At 41.3% G+C, this 8,237-nt stretch overlaps 1 protein-coding gene and 1 long non-coding RNA gene across 3 annotated transcripts in view; both read right to left on the bottom strand.

Annotated features, from left to right (window-relative positions):
* The window catches only part of LOC116690013 (uncharacterized), a 12,440-nt gene extending 7,476 nt beyond the window's left edge, over nt 1–4,964 (bottom strand). Inside the window, exon 1 of the long non-coding RNA XR_004332135.1 lies at nt 4,954–4,964. This is a non-coding gene — a long non-coding RNA (uncharacterized LOC116690013). The remainder of the gene's footprint in view (nt 1–4,953) is intronic.
* dtx1 (deltex 1, E3 ubiquitin ligase) overlaps nt 1–8,237 on the bottom strand; it is a 49,675-nt gene that overhangs the window by 29,193 nt on the left and 12,245 nt on the right. The window lies entirely within an intron of this gene.

Raw genomic sequence — 8,237 nt, 5'->3', positions numbered from 1 at the left:
AAGGATGTCTCACTTCTGCCCGAGCTTAGAAAGTGAACACTGCAGTAAAACGAGGCCCGCTAATACAGTTCTGCTGCCAGCAAGAACAGTGGCTTAGCTCCCACTGCAACCGTCCTCCTCACCCTCAGTCCCTTCAACTCTCCAAGCTCTCCCACAGCCCAGCCCGAGGAGCTGGCCAGCTACTGTGCACTTGTGCAGAGTTAGCAGTTACCAGGGTAACTAAAAAACATCTTGAGGAAATGAAGTTATAGTCCTGTTCACCTGCCAGCTCCTGTACCGCAGTGAAGCAACAGACCCTGAAACAACCTTCCGACTCCGTGGATGTCGTGACCGTCCTCAGCTGGCGGGCTTCAGCTCCGCATAAGATGCTCTCTGACTCACTTTGTGTGTAATTAGCTCATGCACATGTTACTGTTGTGGCACGCGCTGGAGAGTGTGCCAACGTGTGTTTCATCACCGCACCTTCGCATTCCACTTCACACCACTTCAGCCTCATCACGTCCAGCAGGAACCTCGTTAGCGTGTCGGCGCACGTGCATGCACACACACACACACACACACACACACACACACACACACACACACACACACACACACACACACACACACACACACACACACACACACACACACACACACACACACACACACACACACACACACACACACACACACACACACACACACACACACACACACACACGGCTCCACATGCCACAGGCCAGCACTGCCAAGGAGCACTGTCAGGGTTACAGCGAAACAGGTTTCTTGTTAGCAGAGAGGAGTCACTTTCACACATGAAAAACAAAATCCTGCGATGTTCATTTTTCCCGTAAAGACAGCCGATCTGGCCGGCAGTCTCACAAAACTGAAAAAATGTGACAGCTTTTGACAGCTTTCAACAACATGTTCTTTTGAGCTATGACGTTTGCTAATTCTCTGGGACTCTTGCCTGCTTATCCCCCCGTGAACTACAGAGGCTTTTTATTTTTAATTTTACAACATTTCTTCCCATCCTAGACAGCTGCCAACTGATGACTTCTTACGCCTGGGTGCTACAGAGCTTTCTTATTCTGGCACCGGTCCAATTTGAACACAGCGCTGCCAAGTAATACTGCACTGTTAAAAAAAATAAAAAATAAAAGTTGTTATTGAATGTGGAAATGAGATAGTCAGCTGCCTGTATCATGCACCAGATAAAAAATATAAAAAATAAAATAGTAAAAAGTATAAATAATTTAAGATTATGTTGTGGAGAGTAACCAACTTGATTAAGAATGATGTCTAAACCTACAAAGATTTTATGGCCACACAGCAGTGTGGTTTCAGTTTAATGCAGTTGATTCAAGTGTTTCTATGGGGGAGGAGGGGGGGGGGGCACATACATGCTTACTATATAATAGTAAGCACTATTACTATAATAGTAAGTAACAGCCATAATTGCTGGAGAGAATTTGTCTAACTTTTTTATTTACCATATACTGGTTCAGGACTTTTTCATTTTCAATTTCAATTTCATTTCTTTATGTCAAGTTTTTACTTTTTCCCCCCAATTTTCTTGCTATAAACATAAACACATTTCCCGGAGTTCTTATTACTTTTTTAGACAATCATAGTTTTGTTTAGTTTGTGTTACGTTTTCACAAAACCTAAAAAAAAATTAACATCTGGTAGATTAACTAAAACAAGTAATTGTGGTTGCTATGTATATTTTCCATATCTTGACATATATCAATATCACAACGTTTACAACATTTATAGAAATATATTGTATTGTGATATTAATGTGATGTCAATATTAATGTTGTGATGTTTACGAATGATTGTCCTGAAGCTGACCTTGCACTGCATCGGTCCTCCCTCCTTTTAATACAAGTGACACACAAACACGCGCACGCACACGCACACGCACACGCACACACACACACACACACACACACACACACACACACACACACACACACACACACACAGTGCAGTAGATTTGTCTTTGACAACAAAATATTTCATGTCAGTCGTCACACCAGCACGTAAGACGCTGTACATCGGTAAAACCATTTTGCCTGCTCAGCAAAAAGTCGATTGATGGCCGCACCGCGTCAGAGGAGACTTTGAGGAATAGCTGAGGAGGTTCATGAGATGACCTCTGCCACACATGCACATGCAACCCTACCTGCTACATGACTGGAACGTGAATCAATCACACTCTGAGGTGTACTGTATGTCCACTGCACCGGTACTGAACGCAAATTGAACTTAGCAAATGACGGCAGCATAAGGTCAAACTCAAGAAATAGGAGGTTTTCTGCATGATCACCACCTCATCTTTCATTATGAGAAGCCGGCTAGGCCAAAATTCAATACTTCATGTGTTAGGGATGGGCTCAGCAATATATCGATATTATGTTGTTATTAAATCAATATTAGGCTAGATATGGTCTTAAATTTTGGATGTGACACAAGGCTTTATTACCTTTAATTGATGTCTTTTTCCAAAATTACCAGGCTGGTTTAGCTATTCTATTGTTTGCCTTTAACCCACTTAGTCATTTTAGCTACATTACTGATGATTATTTATCAAAAATCTCATAGGGTTGACCAACTGTCAACGCTAAAATATTGCCGCGATATCAATAATAAGGTGTTTGGTCAAAAATAACGTTACTACTAACTTACTCTACTGACAAATAATAACAAAACTACTTCGTTAGGTTCAGGAAAAGATCATGGTTTGGGTTAAAACAAGTAAGTTTGTTACATAAATTACACATTCTCATGTTGTGCATGCATGCTTGTGTATCATGTGTGTAGTGGTCGAATGATTCCATTTCTTATTGTGTGGTCAGAAGTCATACATTTCTGACTCACTCCCATAAGACCTGTAGGTGGCTGTGTGGATATTCTATACTTATTACACACAGAATATGTGCCTAAGATCTTAAAAGAATCTTCTAAAATACCCCAAAATATATCCAGAAATATAAAAAACAAATGGTAGGCATCGAGAGAGAAAAAACTGCTCAGAATATCACATTTGACATATAAAAGGAGTCTGACTCATTGAGATGAACTGCATGCAGTAAATGAGTTTGCTGAGACAGGCTTTTATAACCCACTTCATGGCTGTCAGACACACTCAGGTCTAATCAGAGGAAACGTCTAGCTACATTACAGCAAACTGTCCCTGTGCCAGACGACACTGGTCAGCTTTGATCAGCAGTAAAATGGACACGATGTGAGAGAGGTCAGAGGCCGTCAGACCACCCATCAGGGAGAGATGCGCTTTATCCGTATTTTATAACCAACACAACTTCTCGTTAAATATGTTCTACTTTCCCAGTTTTTTTTTTTATTTCGCCCAGACCTTTTCCCTGCTGAATCACATGTGTAATCACATCTCCTCTGTGTTCATACTACAAAATTATTGCAGAGACTTTCTCTTTTTTTTAGTACTAATAGCTTAATTATTTTTTTACTGCTGCATTTGTTTAATGTGCACTTTTCCTAAATTTGACTATCAAGTCTATTAAGAGGAAAGGAGGATATTTGGGGAACCGACTCGTGCTTGTTGAGGCTAAATGTCAGGGGCTGGAATGAAAATCAGGATCATGTCCTCATTAGAAAGTTGCTGTTGGATCACTAAAAGCTTTTATCTAGCTTAAAGCCTGAACATGAGTCCGGTGGGCTTTATCAAATCCTACAGAGGTGTAAAGGCGCTACATTGACTTTGAAGGCCAAGGCCTGTGGAGAAGCTCATTTTCACAAATCCACTTTTCAGACGCCATTAACTCTGTTGCGGTTAAGGAAAGGCAAAGAGAGCTGCTGCAATATGAATGATTTTGTTATGGGAACCCGTGAACTGAAGGTACTTTTTTGTCACTATGATACTGTATCCGTATGAAAGGTTGTTTATGATGTGGAATCCGTTCAAGCGGATGACTTCATGCTCTCAAGGCTGTAATAGCTGCAAGAAACATACATAATGTATAAGGAACTATGGTGAATGAATCATTAATGGTTTTCTGGGAAGGCTTTAATTACTCAAACAGTTGAGGGTCAACTTGGAAAATCAATTGATGTTGCACTTGTAGGGGGTGGGAGGGCTGGGATTTTGGCCTTAAATTGATACACCATCCAAAAGACTCGGCTAACAGTTATTTCAAAGATCTGACGCTCCCTCAGAGGCAGTGCATTTAAAAACGTATTTTCGAGAGACAATCACAGTTTAAAACATAATGAGAAGTAGGACTGTGCTGCAGTAGTAGTTTGAGAGTTTGAAAGTATTGCTACTTTTTGTCTGTGGTGGTCATTATTGGAGTCCACTGTTAACCTAACGCCATTGTGGTAATACTCGAGTTCGATCTTGGTCTTAAGACCCGTCTCAAGACTACTTTTAAAAAGGTCTCGGTCTCGTCTCAGAATCAACCACATTTTTACTCGGCCTAGGATAAAGAGACCGCTCGAGACCACAATTGCAGGGACATCTCAAAATTGCCTCTGCTTTGTCTTATTTTATGTGTTACTGTGATTGGATGTTAAATGTCTTGTTTCAAATACAAAAAACAACTTGAGTCATTTCTAATTAGAAATTTAGAAAATGTTGTTACACACAACTTTTAATGAGAATGGCTTTGCAGTAGAGAAGGAGACATATTGTGTCTTGTTGTTAATCTTTTAGATTAAAAAATAATCACAGGTCCTTGATATTTCAATGATGGATGTTTAGATATGATTCAAAACAGAATAGTTTATACCTTTTTTGGTGAAAAACTCCAGAACATCTTTAATCTTATTTTGTTTATCATTTAATGTGTATGCAACTTTATTCCAAAACAGAAATTATTTTGCATCCACAACGCAATATCGCCTATTTACAACATTTTGAAAAAAACGTCTTTATTTTAACATTTTGAGATGCCGTAGTCTGTGTGAGCTATGAGACAAAGCAAAGACCACAGACTGTGGTAAAGACAAACTGTCCTTCCCGTCTGCTTGCTCTTCTACAAACCCTCATTAGCTTTCATGCTTTTGAGATGTAGCACATGCCTTCAGTGGGAAACCTGCAAAGTGTTTGGATGCATTCTGCACATTTTTAATCCAAAATATTGTCACTGGTGTTGCTGCCTTTTTACTTTCGAAGACAAACTGCTGTTTTCGCTGTTGAGGAGCTACTTACCAAGGTATCTGAGGCCTCCAAGAGCAGCAAGGATGACTGTGTCACACATGAAGACGGCTTTAAGGTAACTTTATTTAACTCAAGTGTAACCAGTTTGCTCCATAGTGTGCGTTTTTGCAGCTCAAGCTCATGTTTTACCTTTCCTTTTGCTTCTATTTGTTTTTTTGTCAAGCATTACACTGCAATAATGATTTTGCTCTAAGTTTCAGGTTCCCTGATGAAAATATGGTAAGTGTGTGAAGTGTAAAGCATTGTTTTTTAAATAATCAGTCCAGACATGTGATGTAACAAAAAACATTATCCTTAAACAATGTACATGTTAACCTAAAAGACATGTAGTGCCTTTCATTCCCTTTCACATTGACAAAAGTCTCTCCGACTGAATGCATCCATACAAAAGAACAGAACCGAGTTGAATCAATTACCATTATAGTCTGATAAAAATTCACCTTGAAGCAACAGTGGTATGACTCCTTGGAGAGTTTGCAAGCTCTCATTAATACTGAAATGTATGAGAAAGTGAAGGTGTGTGAGCAGCTTCTTTTAGCTTCTTTCAACATGGGAGGTTGGAGGGCCCTCTGCCTGGAGCATTACTCACCCCACAAGCTATTCACGCTGACCAGTCACAGGCCTTGGACTCTCACCAGGAACCATGATTTAGAAGCACTTACAGGTGACGCGGAGAAAGGAGGAGCAGAGAGGAGGCTGAGACTCACATTGATATTCTGCAAAGCACCTGGGCTGCAAACAATCAAAATAAACGATTGTTTTTATATGGCTGAAAAGTCGGAGTGTGAGGGAATGTGAACCTGTTATGTGCATGCATGTGCTCGTCCCATTGCTTTGTCGCAGTAATTCTTCCTCTCTTTTCAATTAGACTGAACAGCCAGTGACTGTGCATTCGGAACGCAAGCAGTACAAATTCAAAACCCAGAGAACTAACAACCACAACCAACTATAAGTATTATTACAGTGCCTGGGCCTTGCTATATCACTACTTGTCTATATCCAGGGCGTTCCACTTCTGGGATTGCTCTTGTTCTGCCGGAAATTCCGCTGGATGTCATTCTTTTCAGAGGTCTGTTTTGAGATGTCCAGTTTCCTTCCGCTTTATATGTGTTTCAATTATAAATTGGATTTATGAGGACTGTGGTCATCTGCTCCTCAGATCTCTGTAGAGTAAATCCAGACAGTTAGCTAGTCCAGTCTGAGTTTTCTCAGACAGATAGTCTTTCCCGATGCTGTTTTGCAGCGGCACTGTTGCCCCGTCCGGCGCTAAGCGCCGTCCATGACGATTGTGATTGGTTTAAAGAAATGCCAATAAACCAGAGCACATTTTCCTCCCATCCCGGAATGCTGTGTGGACTAGCCAGACTCTCAACCGCAGCACTGTGGAGGAATGTCTGGCAATGCAAGACTATATCACTCCGTTTGAACAAGGAGGCTGCACATAGCGGTGCTTTAGGCTAATGTCCTTGCGCTCCTCGGGTCAGCTTCTGTTAGAGGTCCCTAGGTCAAGACTTAAACAGTGGGGCGATCGTTCTTTTGCCGTCGCTGCTCCCAGACTGTGGAACAAACTACCCCCTGACATCCGCACCACTACTGACCTCAGCCTTTTTAAAACGAAACTTAAGACCCACTTTTTTAAATTTGCATTTACTTCTGACTAGGGCAATACTGTCTCTTAGGTGTCCTCCTTCTGTCTGCTCCTTTCTATGCATTTCATGGAAGCTTTAATGTCCTGCAGCGCGCACCACACCGCAGAGCAGGGACTAACGAGCCACACTAAAAAAACAACTCCACAGCACAGGCCCAGCATCCCCACAACCAAACACCTCAGGCCACACCCCCACACCAAACCCCCAATTCAAGGAAGGACAAACAACACCACAAACAGGGCAGAGCAATCAAAAGCCAGGCAAACACACCACACCCAAAACTGAGGCAGCAGGGCACCACCACCCAAAACTCACACTAACATACGTAACTACAGCACTTTTAATGGAATCTGTATGTTTTGTATGTGTTATGTATTGTTTATGGCTTTGTTGTAAGCACTTTGGTACCTTTCGGCTATTGTAAAGGGCTATACAAATAAACTTGATTGATTGATTGATTGAAAGTCAGCATGCTAACATACTCTCAATGACCTTCTGATGTGCAGGTATTATGTTTACCTTGTTCATCATCTCGGGGTTTGCATGCTAACAATTGCTTATTAGCACTACATACAGAGTACAGATGAGGCTGGAGGGAACAACAGTAGTTTTGCAAGTATTAAGTCCAACACCAAGTATTGGACAAAATAAAATCTGATAATAGAACTAGATGCAAAGTCATGGGATCACTATCCCTGCAGCCATGCCGCTAAGGTGGCTAAAGTAACGATGAGTAAAGGTTTGCCTGTTAGCATGCTCAAGTAGCCTTTCAAGCTAAACATGTCCTTCCACGTCTCATTTAGTTTGTGTTTTGTGTGTATAATAGGTTCATTTTAAATGGCTCTGTGTGGAATGGTTATCTAGTTAGTAATAGTTAATAGAGAGTAAAGTCTGTGAAAAACCATATGTAGTAAAAGGATATTTAAGGGACTTGGTTGTTCACTCAGGGTGTTGCTCGTTGCAGAGATGTGACTCCTGCCTGTGTGTTCAGACTTTAGGAAGATTTTTTTGGCCATTACAGAGGCTTACACCGGAACAATGACGACTGTCTTACCACTAAGATACTTTTGAGAAAGCCATCCCAGTTTTGGCTTTAGCAATTTGTCATGCTGCTGCTGCGCTAAAATCGGCTATGGGTGCACTTTTTGTAAAATAAGTTAAAACGCTGAGACCAAAACAACACATACTGTGTTTATGCGTTGCTCCATCATTGATCAAGGGAGCTTTGAGCCTGGCTTGTTGCAACCGCTGGCAGCAAGAGTTGCGTCAGTGCAGCTCTGGTCTCAGTCAAACGCTGCTTTCTGTAAATGTTAGACCACACACTCCTGTAGATCAAAGACACCCCATTTGTAACAGCAGGAACACTATGTCCCCTTTCCAATACGACAGCTCCCTAACATCTG

The sequence above is a fragment of the Etheostoma spectabile genome, chromosome 5 (genome assembly GCF_008692095.1).
Source record: "Etheostoma spectabile isolate EspeVRDwgs_2016 chromosome 5, UIUC_Espe_1.0, whole genome shotgun sequence".
Classification (NCBI taxonomy): domain Eukaryota; kingdom Metazoa; phylum Chordata; class Actinopteri; order Perciformes; family Percidae; genus Etheostoma; species Etheostoma spectabile.
Note: the sequence above shows the minus strand (reverse complement) of the source record. Positions and strands in the feature narration are given on the sequence as shown.